At 41.2% G+C, this 20,055-nt stretch overlaps 1 protein-coding gene across 2 annotated transcripts in view; it reads left to right on the forward strand.

Moving 5' to 3' along the window:
- The first annotated feature begins 319 nt into the window (after positions 1-319).
- The window catches only part of LOC124307153 (uncharacterized), a 38,639-nt gene continuing 18,903 nt past the window's right edge, over positions 320-20,055 (forward strand). For both annotated transcript variants that reach the window (XM_046768581.1, XM_046768582.1), the window contains exon 1: positions 320-767. The gene's annotated coding sequence lies outside the window, so the exon portion shown is untranslated. The remainder of the gene's footprint in view (positions 768-20,055) is intronic.

Raw genomic sequence — 20,055 nt, forward strand, 5'->3', positions numbered from 1 at the left:
ACGCGGTACAGAAAAGACCACTTACCTCCTAGGAATTAAAGTAGTCTTTTCAGTACTCTGCGCATACGGGTTCGCAGACTCACTCTATCGTCATGGAAACGAATACTTTGTGTACCGAAAACACACGTGAAAAACCGCGTAAAACATCCTCGCATTATACATATAAAAGAGATAAAAAGCTCGGAACGAAATTCCCGTGCGCCTGAACCGCCTACACAGGCAACGCGGTGGTGTAACGCGGGTTGCCTGAATGACTGGGTAGCCGATTAGAAAAACGGCCAATACCGATATCGAGAGGCAGCGTTGAGTTGGTTTTCGACCGTTGCGACGACAGGCACAGGCGCGCAACCTAGCGATCGCACGATCGGCACTCGAGAGCCCGAGGCGGACGGGATTCCGTGGCGTGTCGTTGATTTCAGTCAGTCGGCCACCGCGTACCGAGCGAGAAGTATCGCAGCCGACGCCGTTAGTCCCCTTTCTCGATGCTCTTCCGCTCGACGGTCGCTGCTTTGTGACACCGTTTTGACGTTTGACGCCGGCGATCATCATCCGATTCCCCGCGATTTCCTCGCTCGGCTGTTTGTTTTTACACCTGCCTAGATACTTACTTTTGCCGTTACTTACGTACCGCGTTTCCTCTTCGTCCGCGCTGTGATTGATTTCTGTGCACCGCTACTGTGATTTCAAGGATACGGTGATCGTTCCGCCTGACCGCTTGCCTCGTCGTCGGATCGGTGCTGATCACATCCGACCACACAGTGTTCAAGGTAAGCCTGCTCCTCTTGTTTACACTCCGCCCTTCGCTCCCACGATCTTAAAGTTACTCACTGTTTTGTCCTTGTTGTCGTTTCGTCACTAATTGCAGTACACGAACCGGAATCGCATTTACTTCGATTGCATATTAAGATCCGTTCGCGATAAGGATTCGCGATCACGAAGACCCGGCAAACAATCGCATAATACGCATCGTATTTTTTGGACCTAATTAGATACGGATGGATTATGATACTGGGTACGATCGTGTCTTTGTTTACTCGAAAGTTACGGCGACTGTTGTCGATTTCGCATACTCACACCTACATTCTCGCAACCAGGAGGAGGAGAACTGCCGCGATAACAATTTCTCACCTATACAACGGATTCGCAGTAAAATCATTACCAAATCGAATTAATGTTTATCTTGTACCAAACACGTCGAGTTTCGCCTCTTACAAAGAGAGCGAGAGAGCTGGCTTCTCCTTATCTTGCGGTCACCACCGCGTGCCGTGACGTTTACCCCAATTACGCGGAACAATGTTGCGTGATCCATCCGCACTCGACTTCTCCTTATTTGCGTTCCAATCTTTACCTTGGTTCCCAACTCGTCACGGTTTAATTTCGAATCCAGCAACGCCGACTGGATTGTAAGTAAATGCGAACACCTACCCACTTCTTGGATTCCACATGCAGGCACCACTTTTCTTTCTCACGCGGTCAACGCAACACTCGTTTGCATATTTTATCGCCTCTCGTTCAACGCTCGACATACGCGGTAAAACGATTGACTTCCGTCTACCTGCGAAGCCTCAGGATTATCGCTTGCGTCATATGCATATGAACTTGACGTTTACATAATTTTAAAGCGTATTACGCTGTGAGATTGATCTTAGTAACGTCACTTTAACGATGCATGTTTAGGAAAATCGTTACTTCGCAATCTCAGAATTGTCTTAAGTTCAGCTAGTAAATAGAGAAAATATGTGTATATTTTGAAAAGTAAACACCTTGAAGGTCGATTTAGAATTGTACAACAATTCCATGATGTTTCGTTACGGTGACGTTACTAACTTCAGCCTTCTATTATGCTGTCGTATCCCTTTTACGCGGTGTATTTTCTTCCAAAAAAGAAGAATCACAACGGCCAAATCGACTTTGGTCTAACTGTAACGTAAGAAACTGAAAAAAGGACCCTTAGTCTCTAAAACAGTCCCTTGGGTGAATAAAGCGGAAAAAATGGTCCAGTGGACTACTGTTATCTCAAACTGCCCGGCCACCGCCAAGGTTTTGGATTTGTTTAATGCTCTGCGGTTCGTACGGAATAACAGGACATAACGTAGATACATAACGCGATTGCAATCCGCAGTATAATCTAAACTGCCGAACTCGTATCAGTCGGTTAACCTTCGGACAAAGAGTGGAATGCGTGTATATCCCCTAAGTGGGATTATAAGCGGGTACCCTCATACCTGTGAAATGCCAGGGGCTTTTGTTGTGTCTAAAGAAACTGGCCTTCCTTCCTTCCTTCCTTCCTTGCGAAGTAAATATGGAAATGGAAATGCTGCGGGCGAAATGTAGGTACGGTTGATATTTTTGCGAACATCAAATTTACTTAAGGAGAAAAAAACACCAGGGTATTGAAAAGATAAATTGTCAAAGCGATTGGCAGAGGTTGTTACAGAGATTGGGATCGTGAATTCTATATACAGACCGTTTTGAGTGGTTAGGGATTTTTACGACAGGATGTTGCGGATTACTTTCTACATTTCCGAAATGCCAACTTTTATCTTTCAGAAACGATATAAGGGGTCGTTTTCCAGTCGGCTGTGATGACTAACGCGGCTGTTGTACATATTTAGGTATAATATCAGTATCGCTGCTGAGAAATTCCATGCGCAGTACGATTCCTCTTATATTTTGATGTGTAGTCACGATATACCGGAAGTGCAGTGAAATCACGGAGATATTGTTATAACACCTGTAACCAAAACGCAGGCAGTGCTATCGACTAGAAAGCACAGATATAGATACACACTCACTTATTTTTACATTGCGTACATCATATAGGATTCTTGATACGAATTAATTTCGCTCGATAAACCTGTTTAATGTGTATTCGCATAGTGTGTGCGCCACCCGACGAGTCAAAATACCAAACTCTGTAACAAGCAAAGCTGTAAAAAATTTGGTCCGAGGTACAATGCCTGCCTGCATACAGGTCGATTTGCCTACACCTGCGGCTGATGCAGATGACAATATAATAATTACTAATCGGGCGAATCGGTTCGCCGTTTACACACATTATACACGTGTACGTATGGATACGTATTCGCGGACATAACGGGGTTTTTGCGAACAGAGACGACTCCTCCCTGCTGGCTCGAGGAGGAGGAGGAGGAGGAGGATCTCTGGCAATCTAGCTGTAAACGCGTTGTCATGGCCGCGGGGATCGGGGTTTGAATTTATTCACCAACGACACGTTCGAGTATCGCACGGCTGTACCTAAACTATCAGGATCAGTTGTAATTAACAGTTGTAACCGACTAGCCGACTCGATCGATGAAATTCGTGAATTTCCGAATCGTGCAAGAAGAGGACAGGGTGGTGGCCACACACCTGAAAAAACCTGAAATCTCAGGATATTTAAAAGGGGTCAAGAAAAACCTGGAATTGTCGGGCGATTTTTAATCTGCTGATGGAAAAAGCTGAAAATATCGGTTTTCTATCATGGGGATTAGAAATGATTTTTTGAGATGACAAGTTTACTTTTTTACGTCGAGAAAATAAATTGGTTTAAACTGACGTTTTTTTTGTGTATATTATGTTTTTCTTCAATTCGATTTGAATTTGAAGCGAATATAGAGTTAATAAGCTGAACCATGTAGGTCTTAGTGACTTCCTAGAACTGGGAAAATGTCTGGGAAAACTAAGTTTCAAATGTTGGAAAACCTGGATACGTTGTGAAATTTTTTTGTCAAAAATTTGTGGCCACCCCGGAGGTACGTCATCCGCTTGTGTTTATACAACGAAAAATTCGATCCGCTGATTTTGATGCATTATGATATACGCGAGGTCGGAGTAATTGCAACTCGCAAACGTGCATTACATGCCGCAATCTTTTCTCCTAATGCCAAGGCGAGGCTCTCACTCTGCGCGGTTGCTCAATCGCGGGACGATTGCGTTGCACTTTCGATGAAACTTATCTCCGAGGTATTCTAGCGCAGAGATTCGCCGTTAAACTGATCACGTGGTCGATTGGAATTGTCGGAAAATCGTAACCGAGAAAATATCGGGCAAATAAACGCTGCGGGAGAAGAAAGGAAACATCGAATTCGGAGTTGTTTCGTTCTTTTGCCTTGCTTGCTAAATAAAATAGGTACATATACGTAATTCGAATCGCGTAAGCGAAAGTTGACCTATAAAAATTTGTCTAAACGACGATATCTCCTCTCGTTTTACAAGGATCATTATTTTCACACATTTATTCGCATAAGAGCGTCTTATTTATTGAGATGTACAGAATTGGCACAAAATTTAAAAAAAAAAAAGTAAAACGTCCCTCGATCTTCGGTTTCTCTGACTCGCGAAATCGGTATAATAAAATTTCAATAAACGTACACTATGCGGTACGTATAAAATACCATGTCCTAGTGAATAAATTCATCCTAAGTAAACGTCTTCGGAATTCATCAAATCATTGGTATTACGATCGAAGCTCGCAAAGCCCGAAATGTAAAATTCGCACGGCATCGCGTGAGCCTGCCTCATCACCATGCGGTAATTAATTAACGGTCGGAATTGTTCGGCGCTCGTTTGTTCATAATTATTAACTGCAATTGAAATTCGAAGAACGACATTAGCGCGAATAAGGCGAACAACTAAGCCGCTGGTTCGGGCCTCGGAGGGCACTTGAAAGGTCCTGGGAACTAGAAAGCAATTCCTTCCGTGCCGCTGCGCATTGCTTTTATCATCGCTGCTGCACTACACTCTCTGCATTATATTTTATATGCAGCGCAGCAATGCATAACATGGGAATTACGAATCACAAATTATTTGGTTGTAAAAATTGAGAAAAGGTCATACCATCATACGAGTTTTTCACATTCTCTGAGAATTTACCGTCCAATTTCGAGCACGGATTTTGATCATTTTGAAACTAATTAACGACTGTGATTCAATAGCGATGTCGCAACCGAGGTGAACGACGATATATTTTCGATTATCGACAATTATGTCGATATCTCTCGTTGTGCTTTCTACCCGTGTAACTATATATACGAATAAACTGCTGTTTGTTCTAAGGATATCCCACTTGAACTAATGCAAGTACAGAGACGCGGTCGATTGCCGCGTATTAACGATTTTCGTTCTGATCCTAATGAATGATCGGTGCCGATTCGTGGATTAATCGTATCGACAATTTGATTTTACTTCAGCATCCTTATCGATGTTCTCGATTTTGAAAATGAAACCTTTTGCGCAATCTCCCAACACAATTCAATTTCCAGATGCACTCGATAATTTGGGGCCAGTTTTTTCGTCCCGCGAAGTTGGCAGATATCGATCCACTCGACGTGTATAAATTTTTTGATAAATATCAAAGTCGATTCCTTTATCTAGACACACGTATTTGAAAATACGCAGTACACTCGTATTGCCACATGACGCAGAGCGTTTGTTGTTTTCGTTGAAATAAAAGGTTATTCGCTTCATCGGTGAAGCATTGCACCGACCCGCGGTTTATACATACGTACGTGAATAAGGTCAAAGAGAAAATAATTAAAGCCTGATTACCACGCTTGAATGAAATTTACAGAAAGCAAAGCGCAGTACAGAAGAGGAGAAGAAAGATGGGAAACTGATGCCGTATTAAAAATATACCCATTATTACGATTATACGTCGTATGTACACGTATCGTGGCGAATAATACTTTTGTCTTCACTTTTCCTCGTTGTTATACCATACACCATATACCGCGTGATCCACCTTGTCATAATAATACCGGAGTAGGATCTTGCGTCCGTTACACACACACACACACACACGCGCGCGCGCATAAATCACGATACACGCGTGTGCGCTGTGCAGTTATATGGCATAGATTCGCAAAGATTACACGTCTTTTCTACATAGTTTCTATTTCTCTTTCTTATGATTATCATCGTACGATCAAGTTCGTGCGTGTGACGTGCTGCTGGGTGGAATATTATTTAATCTGAACGATCTGCCAATTAAGAAGTGAAAACTAACCGATCCGCTGCGCCGCACAAGGCAGACGATGATGACCGGAGGTGTTATTGTACATATATATTCGTGTTAGGAGGCAGGCAGGAAAAGAGTCCTAGATTCGTACCGCGTCGAGATTTCCAGCCGGAAGTTGATTAGTAAGAAATCATTATAGATCATACACCGCAGCGTTACAGGATTTGTAAATAGTTTTTATTTCCCGCACGATCGTCACGCTATAATTCAATATACCTCTACCCACACCTATTCGTCGTAATGATCAGTTCAATGATTTTCGATGTAAAAATGCGAGCACTTTTTCTTTACTTCAGTTCATATCATCTACGGAAGATTGTTAAACGCGCATTCGCGCAATAATACGAACATCACTCGTTTTCAGGGACAACGCAGGGGCATATATATATACGTATATGCAAAGGTTGTATGCCGACTAAATGCTCGCGTGATATACACGTTTCATTGACTTCCGGTGAAAGACGTCGGGAGTCTCTCTCGTCCTCCCATGTCTACGTCTACGACTATGTTTATACATGCGTAGCCAGGGAAAGGGGGAATTACGGTCAAGAGGGTAGACGATTGTAATATACTTTGTACACACCCCGCAGGAAATCACTGTAGGAGTATAATAGGTGTGTTATAATCAGCCTTGTATTCTCTTATTCAGCGTCGAATGAGAGGAACGAGGAAAAGAAGGTGAACGAACATTGGGTTTCGACAACGTGAACATCGAGTGAAAACTTGACCGATACACACGTATCTAACGAACGTTTCGTGTTCGCGAATAATAATAGTAATAACGATGATGATGATAAGTGTGCATGGTTTGTTTTACTACCACGTGGCTGTATATGCAACAACACGTGTTGGGAATTAATGAAGGTTCCCAAATGAAAGAACGAACGAGCGAAAGAACGAAAGAACGAATAAGAGAAGCGATTATAGTGCGAGTCCAACCGGTTTCATCTCCCACCCCGGCCTTCGAGGCGACAGCACGCATATAGGTGTAGAGGTGTGTGTGCAATACGAGCGTATATGTACGACTTGGTACACGAGAGAGGTTGCAGGCTGCAGGCTGCAGGCTTGTCATCTCCGTTGGCATTGAGCAATCTTTTCCGTCTCTGTCATTTTCTTTTTTACTTGTCCGGTAAAATTTTTTTCTTCCTTACTCTGCGTCGCTTATCCCGTCCAGCTTATTACGGTCGTTGTTAGATGCTACAGTTTAACGGCACACCTCTGCGTCGTCTATCTCTCGATTTTACGCCGCGTGAGTCGTGGCGTGTATTATTACCGAAAAAAGTTGAGAGGGATCGTCGTGTTATAGGATAAAATGTTTATCATAAAAAAGCTCGGCTTCTATGTAATAATGCATAAGAGAGAATTGAAACAAGTATAAATAATACACGTAGACAAAAAGTTGGAAGTGAAGAATCGTCGTGAGAAGAGAAATGAAATTACGTGCAGCTGCAGGCTCGTATTTTAGTACATACCTAGGTCTCTTTTTATCCTGGAATTTATATGCAGCTAGCTCGGCTCTATCTCGCAGAAGACGCGCGGGATGGCCGGCGATGATGATAAAATGAAATATCTATCCACGTTCTACGTACGCGTTGTATAGGCATGCATGTATGATAATATGGGTATATTCACGTTGAGAAATTTGAGCTTTTTGGGCGTCTATGCTGCAGGGATTTATAACGTGTATAATTCTTTATACCTTCTCTTCCGCCTCGAGTGTGCACCGCGTATTACAGATATACATGTATATGTATACATGTATGTATCGTGCACGTTGTATCCGTAGACATTTAAGTGGGCGGCGTACAACTTTGCCTTTCTAAACCAGACGACCAGGACCCCCGGAGAAGGTGAAGGTGCGTAGCGCGGTGAATGCAATTTTTCATATTAATTTTCTCACTGTACGAAAGATTCGAATTTAACACGTGCGACAATATATTGGATATCGTTGAAAATTGATAAAAGCTCTGTCGGAGGAAAAACGTTCCTGGATACGAAAGTTGTTTAAGCAAATATAAGGAAAACCGAGTGTAAGTAATGTGTAAATTTTTTCCAATTCTTCTACCTCTCATCTTCGTGACTCGTAACTTATTTGCAAAAAGTCCTCTAGTCGAATGAATGAAAAGAATGAATTAGTAGTCTAAAAATATACGCCCACAGTGTAAGAATAAATTTAACTGCAGGGAGAGAGAGGAGGAAAAATGACTCGGGCGGTAAAAACACGAGACGAGAGTAGACGAAAAAGAAACAGAAATAAGAGGAAAGGAGAAAGAGAAAGTGCAACGGAGGGATCAGAAGGGAAGAAGACATGGGCTTCGGCCTCCGCCCTGAGACGGCACGTATAGTACGAGGTATATATTTAGACGACGAGAAATTTTTGGTGATTCACTCAAGTGATATATATCGCTGTGCAGTGCTTAGTGCGTGCCTGTATACCTGGAATATCCATGCATATATCTATACATATATACACATTGCATGGTACCTACGGGGTACAGACATAGTGGCAACCGGAAGTCGTGGAATGTAGTCTGGACTAAAATAGTCACGTCGGTGCTTAACGCACGTTAGGAGGATCGGGTCGTACGCTTGTGTCGGAATAGACCAGACTGCGTCGAACCCCAAAAGGTAGTCGCCGCTTACTTTTTTAGGACTCGAAAAAACGAGAAGGAGCTGAGAAGAGGGTGCGAATGAGACGCTTCGCTTTGAATCAGACTCGCCGCATTGCGTTGCAGACGTGTCGCAGCCTTGCGGCTTAATTACCGAAGCTGCAGTGCCCGCGTTTAACTGCGATAATACGATTAACGATCCAATCCCAGACGTACCTAAATACTCGAGGAGCAGCGATTTGAAGGTACGTACATACGCGTACAACAACGTCGTGGTCGCGGACGCGTGCGAAAAATAAAAAGCAAAATAGATGGTATAATGTTTAAAAAACTGATCCTTGCACCTCGTCGGAGGACCGCGGCACGGACTCGTGCAACAATCGCGAACCACGTGCGAATTCGCCTCGCTATCGTGCCGTATACTGAGAATTCCGAGAAATGATGCAGCTCCCGCTGCATGCAGCATCCGAAGTTCCTGACCGTCCGGTTCTTCGCCCTTCGCGACGATCCGTTATTGCGCGAGATGCTCTTGAAGCGCATTTCTCCTCCGATGCACGCATACCTGTGCACGCATTGATACCGCAAGATATTTTCACCGACGCGACGCGACGACGAATTCTCTCTTTCTCTCTCTCGCAAGTAATCTCCTTTAATTCTCCTTGAACCCTACTTTGTTTCATGTATGTACCTATAGCTGCAAGATTCCTCGGAGGTAGTAGGTTGCATTATTTGACACTATAGCTTATCGAGTAGGTTTTAAGAATTACCAAAGATAATCGATTATTTTTTTCCGATTGATCGAGTATAATATACTATTTATCAAGTTCGCCACCAGGTACTTGAGCCATTTATCTAATCAAAGAACTGGAACGAAAATTTTTGAGATCTCTGTTACTCTCTGAAACACAGATACACCGCGACTGCTCATCGAGTATGTCAAATTTTTACCATTATTGATACGGACGTCGATCGGCGGGAATTGGGAAATTCCAAAATATAAATAAATAGACAAACCTATCGGTTAATCGGTCGGCGTGTCGATTGTACCTACTTGTTCACAATAACACGGCTGTAAAAATTGTGCAAATTACGAAATGAACCTTGAACGTGATACGGTAGCTCCGACGGGATGGCGGCGGTAAAAAAATAACGAGAGCCGAGGTGTAACATGAAGCGTTCGTTACACGTGTCGTAGTTGGTACTTGGCGACGTATACGATGCACGATACCCAATTGGTCGTTCAAAAATCATCTGTAGCGATTAACTTTTACACGAAGAAAAAAAAAATGTAATTTATTTTATCTACCGTACCAAAGCATCGTCATCGATCACTCGAGTATACGTATTATGTAGTATTTAACGAACGAAGAGAATTTATAATGAATCGTCGTGTCGCACACCTTGCAATTAACCCTGTTTCGTGAACGGTCGGCAGGTTGTAGTTGTACATATACACATACGTTACACGTAAGTTGTGATCAAAGTTGTTACACCTTCATAAAAACGTGCCTATTCATTCGTATACATACCTCGGGTGCATTGAATGAAGTCGTCGGCATGACCGTGGCTGTGCGGATTCTGCTATGAATTGGCGTTAACTATGTAATTACAGACACAGGCTATAGCCGCGTTTCCCTCCCAGGGCTGACATATACCTATGATTATATGAATGAAGCCCACGGGAAACGGAAATCTGTTATTATCGATCACGGCGTGCGATCCATCGGCTCTGATGGTTTTCTCTCTTTATTTTAAACTCATGTGGACGAATTGTACGTAATTCGAATGTGCCGCTTAGAAATTTGACAAAATTTTGTTATCATCATGTATATTACCTGTAATATACGTACAATTGTATGAGGTGTAGGTTTTCAATTTTTTCCGACACTTCAAAAACACACGGGTCTGAAAAAAAGCGTTTTTTTTTTTTTTTTCTTTAAACTGCATGGGATGTTCTTGGTAAATATTATGTTTTCGAGAGTACTGAATCCAAGAATGACTTCCATTTCCCTCCATCACGTACAGTATTCTTGCAAAGCACAAGGTGTTTGCATAAAAAAAAGCAGCACAATAATGACAAAACCACCATTTTATTACAATTAACTACAGAATATTTGTTATAAGATTAAACAAACAATTTCATTGTAAAATGTATTCATCATTCCGTGTTCATTCTCTGCGTCTATGAAATCTTTTTTTCTTCTCTTTAATACTTCTCCGAACACGCTCCAGCTTTCCATTTTCTGTTTCCCTGTTCGTATTTATTCTTGAGTCTCACTCTAATATATATTAGCTGGGCGTAAGAAATCACTTTTGCATCTTGATTTTTAGAATCAAGAATAGGATACCAAATTTCGAATTAAACGGGAATTTCACTCTAACATGTGAAACTAGAAACACGAGTTAAAGAAAAAACCTGACCGCGATGGAACTTTTTGAGTATTTTTCCCGGTTTGAGTGAGTGAAAATCTATAAGATAAGGTATAAAAAATCTGTGCAGTTTTTTATAATTCAGTGTATCTATAAGCTTACATAATATCGCTTTATATTTACTAGCGTATAATATTATAGTCTCGCGTAGGTTTGTTCGGACTATATTGAACATACGGTACGATTCGTCTGCCTAGCCGTCTGTCTGTCTGTCTGTCTCTCTGTCTGTCCGTCCACGTATCTATCAAGCGGCAAAGCAGAAGGCCGCTGCCCGTAACACCGGAGGAATTTTTGATCGTTCTTTCCTTTACGAGTTGGCAAGCGCGCAAGTATACCTATAACGCCATTGCGATGGAGACGAGCTGGCAGGATGACGACGACGACGACGACGGCGAGGAACGTGAAGGTATGTAGCGGAACTTTGCCCCGTACGTGATCCCTCCACGCGGAAGAAGAAGAAGAAGAAGAAGAAGAAGAAAATGATGAGATATCCGCTGCCTCGAGCATGCCCATCGTTATCGGTTCGTTCTTCTTTCAAAAGTGCAGATAAGCGTCTTTGTTTGCACAAGATGATAATAAATAGAATGCGTGAAACTTTGTCTTGTTTGAATGGTGGATTTGTATACTCGAACCCGTAATCTCTAAAACAATATTCGAGACAATATTGTATAATCGGATTTTTCTCTATCTTCTCGATAAGAATGAATCGTTTGCGGCATGAACAAGGGTTCGAAGCTTGCCTCCGTTACTCGTCATGCAATAACAATGATGCGTAAATTTTCTGATCGCCGCGCAACAGCTGCGGGAATATTTTCTGCGTCACGTAAAAATTAGGTGGTATAAAATGATTGTCGACAACCAATGGTAAAATTTGATTAATACGCCGGAGTTGTAGCGACAAAAATTTATTTTGTATTTTTGTAAATTTGAAAGCATAGACAAAATTTTCGTCGAATCAGTCATTTGCTGATTCAAGTTATTCACCTTCCGCAGCATTGGCAGCGCTGTTTTCCTGTTTGACGGAACTTGATCAAGCGTTAAATGAAAGGATGAAAATAAGAAAAACCGTCATTTGTCGTTACGTATGCGCTGTACTTGTACATGAGGCTCGTCGATTGTGAAATTTAACACAAACGTAAAGTATAAAAGGCTTGCGGTTACGAGTGATAAGAAGAAAGTTCTCCATAAAATTGCGAAAACATGAGTTATATCTTTTTATATGCGCATAATATATACACAATAATGTACATTTTGGGATTTTATATTTGCTCGGAATTCGGAAGCGTTCCTCCAACTCCCAAATCTATGGTCTACCAAAAGAAACCGTACCTACCACAGAGGGAAAAAACACACGGCTTACCTATTCGAAGGCTCAATTCTCGTGTTCGTCGTGTAGGAATACGTGTCTCTTGTCGCAAGTGTAGGTCACTTAACAACCGTAGCTCCTTACTACGATTTTTATTTTCTTCATTTCACGAAAGACGAACGAACGTACAAAAAAGCACCGTATTTCCGCGTCTATTTGCAATGCATGTACAGTTGAAGTGAAAAATAGTATGTCACGAACGGTTTACGTTACTATATGGATACTTTTGCTTATACACAATATACATGCATGTACGTACCTATAACCAAGTACAATTAATACAACTGCACTAATTTGATCTGCATTTTACGACTCTGGTATAAATTTATTGAACTGAAGCACGCGGTGCGGCTTTCATTATTCGAGTGATACGTTATGTACATAAAGTGCACATAACTATAAAATAAACGCGTTTGAACCAGTTAAATGAACTAGTTTTGTTGTATAAACTTCACACACTTGCGCACAGACCTGCTGCAGCAGAGAAGAAGAATCACTGTAGAACTAGACGAGCGGGTTGCGATTTACGTACATATCCGACAATCCAATTAACACGTTGAGCGCCACGCGTATTTCTAAGACAATCCCGTTCAGGCCACGCGCGCCGCTGTCAGCCACCGATAAGTCTAGTGTCAGCCACCGATGGCTGACGCGGCCTAAACGGAAAGTCTAGTGTCAGCCACCGATGGCTGACATGGCGCTCAACGTGTTAAGTAGCATAAAATTGCAAATAAAAGAATATTGCAACAAGGTGGAGATATATTTGCCTGTAGTACGTTATACCGTGTGAGAAACGAGGTCGCAGTTCTCAAAAAAAAAAAAAAAGGGGGGAGTGGAGGGGGGATAAAAAAGAAGCTTTCCACGAGTCTGGAAACTCCGTATAAATACTTGAATTAGAAACCGTATTTATTGCGTATTTGGATATATATATATATATATATATACACATGTACGTAAAGTTTTGTATATAACGTGTAAATAAAATGATTCTACGCGTTTTATGTACGGAAACGCACGCGCGTATAGCAGACGATGAGAAACTGTACCGACGAATGTATGCTTACGGAAATAATACGTGCTACCGGTTTTCCGTCGTCGTTATTGCAGATATATTATCGAGGACATCGAGCTGCTGCTGCTGCTTTTGCTCTGTCCCCAGTTTGCCTTTTAAGATTAATTAGAAATCGGCGTCTATCTGTGTTATGTGAATCTAGGTATACGCATGGTGCGTAATTTTACCTACTTTAGCGATGTATCGTTGAAAATTTCACCGACTCGTCTCACCTCATTTTTTACATCCCGTGCAATTCAGACCGCAGTTTTCTTCCGTCCGAATCGAGTTAGATACTTGAAAATTTCCTCCCAACCGTAAGCAAAGTCTTACCGTATATTTATAACGAGGCTGAAGTTAGTGAAGTCAATTCATCGCAACGTTGAAAAAAAAATTACTATTTTTCTCCTTTAGAATAGCTGAAAAATTTGAATTTACCAAATCTGAGTTTCTTGATACGTTGTATTATCAATTTAGTAAATTTTAAGCAATTGAAAAGTTTGAAAAATATATAACGACCTTTTCCGAAGATGCATCATTGCATTAACGTTGCAAACTTCAGCCTCGTTATTTATACTATAACAAGAAATAGCAATAAATTTTAGTGAGAAAAAGTCTGTCCTGTACTACCATGTATCAGGATGCAAAATGATACCGATATTTTGACTCTTTGAACAGAAAATAACGTACGGGGGTAAAAGAATGATGTATTTTTGTATTTAAAAGGTTGAATGAAAATAGTTTTCATCGGAATTTTTGTGATGTAAAATAACGCATCCGATTTTTCGTGATATTACTTTACTTGTCGCGCATGCTCGACGAAACAGTTTACCGGTAATATGTCCATAAATGTAAAGAGAATAAGTTGTATCAATTTTTCGTTTTATGGACGAACACACGACACGCGCCTTGGCAAATTCTTGACGATCCGACACATGTGTATAAAGTTTCATTCCTTCAGCGTTTTCGACGGTTTTGTTTTCTTCCACGGCACCGCGTGTAATCCCTATCTCGCGTTTCAGTCAGCGATTCGTTCATTCATTGATTCAGCACAAAGCCGGCGTTCGTTGTTCCTGTTATCGTCGAGGTGCCTGACTCCGCCACTGAATGCGGCACATCCGTTCGTTCGTTCGCTCGTTCCCTGGTTTTTTTTATACAAATTTCATATACCTGCAAAGGTACACGTACATCGCGCACGCGGTGTCAAAGGTGTACCTACGGGTATAACAGCGATAATAATAGAGAAACAACGGACCCCTCGTGTGGAAAATGACATCCGATCCTGTACAGACTGCAGTTACCTTTACAAACGTACATAATACGAACCGCGATTCAACAAAGGCGCGTTTCGTTTACTTTTTATCGTTGTATTACACGCTCGCGACAATCGATGGGTTCACTGAACATCGATCAGCTGCGCGTCGTTTCTCACCGCCATTCGATATCTTCCTGTAACAGTAAATGCCGCGGAAAAGTCAGCCTGAAAGTATTTATACCTTACTACGTAAGTATTGGTCGGAGTTGAAGGGAAAACTATATATTCGTGTAAAAAAAGGAACGCTTATATCTATGTTACAGATTTTCATTGCGGAGTCTAGAGATTGTCCGATTCTGATGGTAAAATTTTCCTTCACTTAACATCTCACTCGAATTACTCGAAAGCCATTCGAATAACACGTTTAATATAAATTTAACGGCGCGTTGAATTTCGTAAACTTCGTACGTGAAACTCGTACTTCTAACTGCCGAGGAACAACTGAAATCGATAGGCGTATGCATGCCACGTATTTGGCGAGAGCTACGTTTCGTACCTGCAAATCGAGCTGGAAGAAAACGGCGGAAAGAACAAACGGGGTGCCGGGGTCTAATTCGTCTGTAATCTACGATCTAAGAAACGAACGATTGTAACGCGTACCGACGACGAAAGATACCCGATGCAGAGGGGACTTTCTACCCGCTGTGCCGCGTCGCGCGATAATTTTGCAACCGTTGAATCGCAGGCTCGGAAAAAACAACTTCGGACAAACTCGAAAGAAAATCGAAAAATCAAAAATCAAGCAAAGTATCGGAGAAAGACAGAAACAGGACTTTTGGGTTAGATCGAGATGGTGTCGAACTATCTTCAAAACACATTCAAACTGATTTGAATTTTTAGTAGCGAGAGTGTGCCGCATCCGCATATGTTTCGAAACTTTCGATTCGCGTTACAGCTGTACAATATAGCATTCTTGACTCGATTCGGCTCTCCTATAAATTCATTAACATTCGTTTCTAATCATCGCAGCGTAAAAGTGCTCAAGCTATATATATATATATATGTTTGTATGTATGTATATCTATAAGGTGAGAATCCGGTTGCAATCGGCGTTCGGCTTCTACTTTTTTCACACTCTGCTCTGCATATTTCATCTCTCATCAGGTGTAGCATGCATATTATTTGATTCTGGATGCTGGCGTAAAAAGCAATTAACGATATCTAAAATAGAATTGTCGTCATCGTTGTTCACCCGGCTATCTGTCGTAGGCGAAATTCTTCGCGAAATTCCACAGAGTTTGAGCTTTGTACTAAAATGGCTATGCTGAAGCGAATCGACCAATTACCGCAGATCTCTTCGCGCGTGATTCTACACTCGAATCGCCCACTTATATATTCGTTGTAACAAAAAAGGCAAACCCTCCTCCACTGTCCGTGTGACCTTTTGCAAAACTCATACGTTTTGCAAGCAATTTATAAAGCACAGTGATTCTTGAATACAATTTATATTATTCTTTACTTTTTAATCGCGTCCCCTTTTCAACAACCTTGGTAACCAGATATTTAGAATGCTTGTTAGTCCAATCTTTGGAACATACGAATATATAATAAGTCGAAAGTGGTGAAAATTGATTCGACAAATCGTTTCCAGATTTATTTTATATTACATGTTCTCAAAGTATAAATTATTTAGGAACGATTTTATAAATATGCGACGTGATTACGAACCGATTGGTGAGATTCACCAAGTTGATAAAAATTGCGCGCCCTTCGTTACGCGTACAATTACTAATTAAGTGCAACGATAGCGCAACGGCTAAACAATCTACGTTAATTTACGATATCTTGACTCGTGGTATAAGCACTTGTGTATATGAATGCATACATATGTGCACTCAAAAATTCTACGAATAGGAGAGTGAAATCATCGCGCAGCCCACTTGCCTGATTTTTTGAAAGTGTGGTTAAACACGCTCTCCACGCGAGCATTATATATATACGTGTGTGTGTGTGTACAAGCTACTTGCGGCATGAATGTGTATGCGTCTCTCTCTCTCTCTCCGATTGCGCACACCGAATCACAAAAAATAATGGAATTTTGACCTCTCGAGTCTGATTTAACATTATACCTACACTGCACGACGGATTCAAGTAGCTGTCGTACTTGTGGTAACCCAGTTTGTTCGCAGACTTGTGATACTCCGTTAGAAGATTAGTATTATTTTATTCACGATTCGTTTTGCGTTCGAAAATTTTCATCTCGACGTTGGCGTATAAAAAGGGCGCAGCAGCTCCATTCTAGACGCAATCCTGAACAAAAACACTCAAACAAATTTTCATTCGACGCAAAAGTAACGAAACGGCACGAATTCTACGAATTTACTATTGCGATTTCTTACCATCCGTGCGGTTTCTTTATTGCTGCGTGAAATGAAAATTTGTTGCGAGATTTGTGCATAGAACGGAACTGTCGAGTCCTTTTTCGCGCTCAAGATACGCGGACTTCGATATTTGGAGATGATATGTCAACGTCGAAATCGACCGGGGCATCCCTTCGACATCAATTACACAGACGTTCTTTTCGATATTCGGAGTATTATAAAAAACAAATTTTGTCGTCTTTTATGATTATTTGCAACCGCGGTACTTTCCGAAGGGAGAGAATTTCCTGGCCTTTACTTGTTTTACACATGCTTATAGTTCAAGCGTTATAGTATGCAGACACCGCATATATCGGTGCAGTGTGTAGAGGCACACTTACACGTCCGCTTTCTAAAGAGGCCGATTCGAGACCGAGGTGCGGCGTATTATACACGTGAACGTGTATATGTACATACATGGAAAAGAGATGATGTGCCTTTATACAGTGCGAATACACCTGCGATTACGATTATCATTCCTGGGTATCGTTTATTATAAATGGGTAGTGCGTTGCGTACCATTCACGTCCGAATTATGGGTGGGAAATTATTCGCGGAGTAAACTCGACCGAGACATTGATTGCCGCGTTTGCAAGCTGAAGCAATGAGAGAATTTCGGATGTTGCCATAATTGATGAAAATTAACACGTTTGGAATGTTACGGTTGCGTTTACGATGCGAGGAAAATATTTCTTTCACGTATACATATTGTTGTACAGAGAAAATAACATAACCTTTGGTTGTTTTCGAAATGCTCGAAATGAAGAACAGACGTCCGAGACTTGAAATTGCTATAATTTCGCGGAGAGAGAGAAAGTGCCACTTGCAACTCGGGGTTCGTTCGAGCTTCGTTAGCTCTCGTTGATTTCGCTTATTTGGCGCAACTGGCGCGTTTATTAAATACGTGTACGTACGTACGCATGTGTGACATACGTGGTATACGTATAGAAAAAATAATAACCTAACCCAACCTAACATACCCTTGATCATAACGGACGTGCATATCGGCCGAGTGTGTAGAAAAACTTGCGTCCTGGTCACGGTTCGAGAATCCTGCTTTGGCAACAAAAGATGAACCTTGGCCGACTCTGTTGCACGACCACCACCAGCGGCAGCAACGGTTTATAATCGGCTGTGTAAAATTTCTAACGAAAAATATTTAACCTTCTCTCGCATATATTTTTGCACTACAAAGTTACAAACTTATTAAACACGGTGCGCTTGTGCCTTGTGTCAGATAGGTACGTTAAATCTGTGCATTACCTGCAACATGGCTAATAATCAAACAACGAGTCATTCGTCATTTCCGCCACGTCGCTTCCACGATTCTTTATTTTTTTTTTTTTTATTTTCTTTATTTTCAATACATTGCAACCAGGCGCAGAATATATGTGTCTACTCGCGAAATAGAAAGTTATCGCCAGATAGATAACGGACATATACAGTACAGAATATCGTAACAGCGTGTATGCAACTGATTTGCACTACTTTCCGAGGCTAGTTACCTTTTCTTTTTTTTTAATATTCTAGTCTTGAGCCTGAATAAATTTTCTCGTCTCTTCCGTCATTGGACGATGCCTCTTTCGTCTGGGTGAAGTAAAATTTAGAAGGTGTAAAAGAAAAAAAAATAAATAAATAAATAAAAAAGAAACGGGTATAAGGGAACTGGAATTATTTCATTCATGACCTAGATTTAGGTTACAACTTATACATATGCCTATACCTATAATCTTAATCAATCGGAGAAAGTTTATATTATACGTTGTTCAAGACCATTGAAGCTAACAACTGTCGTACACACGTACGTAAGTACCCATAGGCTTAATGAGAATTCGCAACATATGTCCGCGATATATAGAGTACGCGTATGGAATGAATTCGTATCGAGACTTATTTATTACGTAACCGATCGATCGGTAAATCTCGAGCGATCGCGGCCGCATGAGGTATACCTTTACGTCTGGGAAATACTGCCGTTGCAATTTCCATCTGTTTCAACAGCGAATGTTTTTTTAAAGCACTTACAATGCCCCTGCATCTATAACGAGGTTCACGCACTGTAAACGATATTTTCTGTGCTTCCCCAGACGGGCGCGTATGGACATTTATTCATTTTATTTCTCTTCTTTCGAAACCGGTTTCAGAGACTAGCTGCGTCCGGTTCTCTAGGCATCGACAATTGTCGCGTTACGTAAACGATCGAAACCGTTGCAAAGATTTTTTTTTCTCGATCGGCCAGCGATGGTCAATGACGCGCCTATGATACGTCTTTCTTCACGTGCCGGCCCTTGATAATATATGTTCAGCTCGTTGCGGTTCTGCTTCTGAATATCGTCAAATACACTTCTTTTGGAAAAACTGTCCACTCATCGAGACCTTGAATACCTTAGACATATAAATAAAATAAAAATTAAAATTTCTAGTTATAAGCAAACATACGGACAGACAGAGAGATTAATAATGTATATTTAGAGAATAGATTCTGATTACGCCTGTATCTCGTTGGAATTACAATTTTTTTTTTTTTACTTGCAGGCATTTATTATCAGAGTTACGGTTACGTTACACCACACTTACCTGCTCGTAAGAATATTTATACACATTATATACGTATACATATATTCGCGTGCCTGTAAAACTTATCCAGTCTATAAATATGCTGTGATTTTTTTTTTCTTTGTGGTTATTAAACGCGCATATGTATACGATTAGCCGGTTAGTTGACCCCGACATAACGTATAAGCTAATAATTGTAATGACTGTTACATCCCGGAATTCCATTTGTTCAAATTATCGTGTGTATAAATATATATATATGTAACTGCAGACGTTGAATTTAATGAGGCTGAAGTTAGTAACGTTAACGTAACGATACATCGGGAGAAGAAATTATTATCGGCCAATT

This window comes from Neodiprion virginianus, chromosome 6, assembly GCF_021901495.1.
Source record: "Neodiprion virginianus isolate iyNeoVirg1 chromosome 6, iyNeoVirg1.1, whole genome shotgun sequence".
NCBI classification, from domain to species: Eukaryota; Metazoa; Arthropoda; class Insecta; order Hymenoptera; family Diprionidae; genus Neodiprion; species Neodiprion virginianus.